Here is a 6,517-nt window from a genome sequence, read left to right on the forward strand (position 1 = left end):
TGGCAGTTATCATTCATTTACAATACTGTCTATTCTAATCTAACTTGCGCATGGTGGAAAAGTGGAAATATCAACATTTAAACTGAAAATTGTGATATTTCCACTGCGCAATGCTGTTGTTGTCCAACGGAAGGGAGGGCAAGTGTTTCAACTCCCATTCACCTTATCAACATGGATCATCAAAGAAAAAGTATACGATATTGAACCACCTTTTAATTTACTTTCTATGATCCCATATCGAATAAGGCTACGTGCAACCGCCCTTTCAGGTTTATGTTAGTTTAGAGTCTGTTTCCAAACCGTCAACTTCCATAAACACAGTAATGCACGCCGTCGCCGTGACCCATTACAGCCTAGGGTACGGGATACCTAGCTCTTGAAATTTTGCATATAAATGCCAACGGACAATCTTTTAACAAACCTTAACACCACCTACTGACAGAAAAGGTCAACATTTCATGATAATCGAATTTTTCACTTGTACCCCTCGTTCCGGGGGGTTTAAAATGCACTCTAATATGCTTTTGTTCAATTTTGGAATACATTTGCAAAATGCACTCTGACCTACTTTCATCAATTTTTGAAGAAAAGCTTTATGCCACTGTCTCAATTTAATTGAGAACCTCACTCGTTTTTGCGCATTCAGATTCCTCAATAAAAAAAAAAATCTTCAATTAAAACAGATAACTAACTTGTATTGCATATCTCGTTGAGCCTGATCATTGATTCCAAATTCCACGGAACAGTGCTGAGGATATTGCGATTAAGTGTTTTGATGACGTAGCCAAGTTTTTATTTTGATTGGGATCCTGATTTATGACAAATTACAGATTTTTTCCCAAGGTTTTAATAAATTTTAGTTTAATTCATTCAAATGCTGATAAATTTTATCTAGTTTTAGTAAGATGTTTAAATCAAAATCTTAAATTTGCAAAGCTTTCCAGTTTAAGTTTAAACAACTAGTAGCACCTAGTAGCCATTTGAAAGCATGTGATAAATTTGATAATTTAGAAATTTAAAACTTTTAAAATTATTTTTCTCCGGCGACTTCCTTGGAACGAACCACTTCGACTTCCGCCGTACGAGCAAAGGTGTGCTCTGATAAGCATTGCTTCTCTCGAAAAGCGTCGTACCGAGTTACAACAAACATTTATTTTCGATGTCTTAACTAATCGTGTTGACTCTGCTTACGTATTGGAACGCGTCAACCTTTACATATCAACGAGGACACTACGACAACGTCAGTTCCTCTGGATACCTTTTCACCGTACTGCATATGGCCGAAACCATCCCATAGATAAATGTTGTGAACGTTTCAACTCAGTGTACCATCTTTTTAATTTCGATATGTGTAAACGTAGATTTAAATTAGAATTAAGTAGTATGTCTTAGTTTTAAGTTAGTCTGTACGGTATTCCAACCAAAGATGAACTAAATAAAAATTTAAAATTTAAAATTTTATATCAGGAAGTGCTAGTTAGTTTTTTCCCCAAATCATCCATTTCAACAACAAAAAAGCAAAAAGTAGTGTTTTCTATCTCTCAAATTAGATTTGAAAAAAAAATAATTCAAAACTGTCCACGTGCACATTCGGTGACGGGGGTAGGGGTTTGCCAAATTTCCACGCTTGTCCACAGAGGGGAGGGAAAAGCCAAGACCACGTAGAGAAAGAACTCAGCGCGTTTGTCGTGCAAATGAACCCTCAAACTGCTAGTTATTTCCGACCGTGTAATATAAATTGTTTTTTTTTCCTTAGCGTGTTTTACCTAATAGTTGCATTTCTGCCGCAGCATTTGATGGTGGCGCTTTTTGATTTTGTCCGTCGATTTTCGCTAGAGTTCCGAATCTTGTAATAGATAATTTTTGCTTGAAGTCTGTTTTACATAGAATCTGGTCGCATCCTTCTATTTACTGCAGCGCCCCTAGTTGTCACATCGCGAATCTATTGACAGTGTTTTGACAAAAATAATATATTCCAAGATACCTAGCTCTTGAAATTTTTCATATAAATGCCAACAGACAATCCTTTAACAAACCTTAACACCATCTACTGACAGAAAAGGTCAACATTTCTCGATAATTGAACTTTTCACATGTACCCCTCGTTCCGGGGGGTTCAAATGCACTCTAATTTGCTTTTGTTCAAATTTGCAATACATTTGCAAAATGCACTCTGACATACTTTCACCAATTTTTTGAGAAAAGCTATTCTATTGACTCAATTTAATTGAGAACCTGACTCGTTTTTGCGCATTCAGATCAATTAAAAATAATAATCTTTATTTAAAACAGATAACTTATTCGTATTGCATATCTCGTTGAGCCTGATTATTGATTCCATATTCCACAGAACAGTGCTGAAAATATTGCGATTAAGGGTTTTGATGACTTGGCCAAGTATTTATTTTGATTGGGATCCTGATTTATGTTATGATACATATTATTTTACCAAGATCTTAATTTAATTTAGTCTAATTGATTCAGATGAAAATAAATTTTATCTAGTTTTATTAAGATGGTTAATTCAAAATATTAAAATTGCAAAGTTTTCCAGTTTAAGTTTAAACAACTAGGGTAACAGACTTATTTTGGACCAGAAGACCAATTTTGGACCACCCTGTCTAGCTCTTTTATAAAACAAATAATCATGAAATTTTTAGCAAATATTTTTTAAGCCCGGGCACTCAATGTAATGCATTATTTTTTTCATAATTACTTGATCCATAAGAGAGCTAATCAAGGTGGTCCATAATAGGTCCCCTTGTCCAATATAAGTCCGTTACCCTAGTAGCCACTTGAAAGCAAGTGATAAATATCATAGTTTAGAAAATTAAAATTTTTAAAATGATTTCATATCAGGAAATGCCATTTCGTTTTTTTTTAATTCAGCCATTTCTTTAACAATAAAACAGAAAGTAGTGTTTTCTAACTGTCAAATTAGATTTAGAAAAAAAAAAATTCTAACTTGTCCACGTCACCGGATGTCCTGACGGGATAGGGGTTTGCCAAACGTCCACGCTTGTGAACGCAGGGGGAGGAGTGGCTTTAAAATCTCATTTTTCTATCCGCGTGGTATCTGAACGGCCCCCAAGGAAAAAAAGAGCTTTGAATAGCGAATGACGACTCTGATACCGAAAAACCGTACTAATTCTGGAGAGCCAAGACCACGTAGAGAAAAACCTCATTGTGTTTGTTGTGCAAATGAACCCTCAAACTGCTAGTTATTTCCGACCGTGTAATATAAATTGGTTTTTTTTCCTTAGCGTGTTTTACTAAATAGTTGCATTTCTGCCGCAGCATTTGATGGTGGCGCTTTTGGATTTTGTCCGTCGATTCCCGCAAGAGTTCCGAATCTTGTAATGGATAATTTTTGGTTTTGATCTGGATGGTTTGTTTACTGAAGGCCCGTTCAATAGGCAATTGAAATTGGTTTCAATCGATTTCGATTGGTAAATTGTTGTTCACTCAGCCAATGTTTTGGCCGAAACTAATCCAATTGACGTTCAATGAAGCCAATCGGAATCGATCGAAACCAATCGAAATCGATCAAGCCAGAGAGCAGGATTCGTTTCTATCGGTTTCTATCGCACTAACACAAATGCAGTTGTTTACTGTCAAAAAACAGTTGATTCTGTTTGGTTTTTAAATTTCAAGTTTGAAAGTGATGTCATTCGGTGCAGTGTTCTCTGTGGTGTACTGAGTCGGTGGTGCTGTGCCAGTTGTGCTGATTCGGTGGTGCTGTGCCAGTTGTGCTGATCAGTGATGCTGTGTCAGCCATGCTGGGTCGGTGGTGCTGTGCCAGTCATGCTGAGTCGGTGTTGCTGTGCCAGGTATTCTGAGTGGGTGGTGCTGGCCAGTCGTGCTGAGTCGGTTTTGCTGTGCTAGTCATGCTGAGTTTTGGTGCTGTATCAGTGATGCAGTATTTAGTATCGAGGATTGCAAAAAACGCCCCCAGAATATGCCCATCAGGTGGTGGCGGTGTGCAGCTGTTCCCGGTCCAGTTACCAGAGCCAAAACAGACATGAATTTTTCAAGGAATAAAAGATTCATAACACCCAAGAGTTTTAATAAAACATAATAAAACACATTGCTGATAGATTTTTCTAGTTTCTGTTCATTAACTCGTTTCTCTTTTTCCTTTGTTTTTGACTCTTGATTAAAATCTCTACAAGTTTTTGTACAGTTCTTCGCTTACACATCTCCTACTCCGCTTTCTCTTTCACTAGCTCCTAGGCGCTGTCATTCTGTGCAGTCGTCCCAATCGATGAGTTTGATTGTTTATTTTTGTTCTGTTTCTCTGTTAAATTGTTTCCCTTTTTGTTGCAACAAATAAATAGTTTTAGCTGTAGGGCCGTAACGGAAAATGCTTCCAACACCAGGGTGGCCGTCTTTTGTCCCTTGAATACACCAGGATCGTTTCCGTTCGTCGATATTGAAAAACGTTACCGTCGTTTTCCTAAGAACTTCTCATCAATCGTTTTCCTTTTGGTGGTGACGAAACATGCTCTCAGACATAATTTTTTTGTCATTTGTAGCGGAGACGTATAGGGAAACATAAAATTAATTGAAAATAAAGGTATGTTTATTCAAAGACGTTTACAATTATGCTTTTTTATTAAAAAAATAATCCCGAAACATCAAAGTGCTCAGCTGAATGAGAAAATGACAACAAGCACAGCGCGTTAGTATTAGTGAGTGGCTGTTCAATCAACAGCCTGATAGAAATCAATCGAAGTCAATTGGAAAAACAGCTGATCAACTGTCAATCCATTTCAATTGATTTCGATTGAGTTTCGTTGAACACACCTTGAGTGGTGAAACTTTCATCAAGATTGAAGCAGTCAGTCAAAAGTTATCGACGATGGAACGCGAAAGGCGAGAGAAAATTTTGCACACTCACTTAGAGGAAACGACGTGGTCAGGTGTAAACATCGCGAAATTCCTGAAACTTCCAAAACCGACTGTAAATTCGGTGCGGCAACGTTACCGGGAGACCCTTACGGTGGATCGAGCAAAACAAACCAGGCGTAAAAGTGGAACATATGACCGGAAGCTGCGATTAACACGTTCGTCGCCACGCTCATTTTGATAGTTTTGCTAGCCGGGCCCAAAGAAATTTTCAGAGAGAGAAAGCAAAGAGGGAGAACTCCCATATTTGAAACGTGTGGCGAAGCTGAGCGGTAAACTCAAGTAAGAGAGCGTCACCTGCTTTTTGATGTGACGGGGCCCCCCAGGAAATACACCCGTCTGCCGAATATGGGTGACGTGGCGACGAACGTGTTAAAGGGAATTCGATCAGTTCACAACAATCCTGGAATCTCCTTGCGTGATTTGGCGAAAAAGTTCAAGACGAACCACAGTACAGCTCGACGAATTTGTTTGCGAGAAGGCTTGCGGTCGTATCATGCAAGCAAACACCCCAACAGGACGCTGAAACAAAACCTGGTTGCCAAAACCAGGGCAAGGAAGTTGTACGAGAAATTGTTGACCAAGTACAACGGATGGATTTAGAAGGACGACGGAACTTACGTCAAAATGGATTTTGGACAAATACCCGGTAACAAATTTTACCTTGCGAAGCGTAAAGGAAATGTTGGGGGTAGATTCAAGTTTGTTGTCACAGATAAATTTGCTCTTAAGTTGATGATTTGGCAAGGGATCAGTAGTTGTGGGAAAAATACTAAGATTTTTATCACTGGGGACACAATGAATCCAGAAGAGGGTTTTGCCATTCAATCGGTCCCACAAAGGGCCGGTGAAGTTCTGGCCGGACCTGGCAAGCTGCCACTACAGCCGGGATGTCGTTAAGTTGTATAAGGAGAACAAGATCGATTTTGTTGAAAAAAGTATCAATCCACCAAACTGTCCGGATTTTCGTCCCATCGAGAAATATTGGGCAATAGTTAAGGGCAAACTGAAGAAATGTGGCAGAACCATGAAAAACCCCGCTCAAATGGAAAAGTGATGGAACAAGATGGCGAATGAGGTTACCAGCAGTACTGTGCAGAAAATGATGGGTGGTATAACAAAAAAAGTTCGAAAATTCATCCGAAAAGCTGACGAATGATTTTTGTGTATTTTTTTCCTTAAAGTGCAATAAAAACCCTACAAAATGACATTTTTACTTTGGTTGTACGTTATTTCTTTGCGGAGAAATGATCTTTTTTTATGAAACAGACTTTAATAAGTTCTAAAGTAATGCCGAACAACTTGTATGGGAAGGAGGGCTTCTTCATAGAAATGTTTCTCGTAGCTAAGTACCCCTTGCCAAATTTGATTACAATCAAGTTACACATAAGGACAAAAAAAAATGAGACCACTCCCCCCCCCCCTCCCCCCCTTTCATTGCCTTCACTGAAATGCAGAAAGGAATTTTCGTTTCCAAATACTCTTAGCTCACAAATTCAATTTAATTTGAGAGTTTAACTCTCGAGTTATGACAAGAATAAAAAATCAAAGCCTCAAAGGAGTCCTTCTGTCGAAATTTCCCGGTTGTATTTATTATAAATAATAGAAA

The sequence above is a fragment of the Uranotaenia lowii genome, chromosome 1 (assembly GCF_029784155.1).
Source record: "Uranotaenia lowii strain MFRU-FL chromosome 1, ASM2978415v1, whole genome shotgun sequence".
Taxonomy (NCBI): domain Eukaryota; kingdom Metazoa; phylum Arthropoda; class Insecta; order Diptera; family Culicidae; genus Uranotaenia; species Uranotaenia lowii.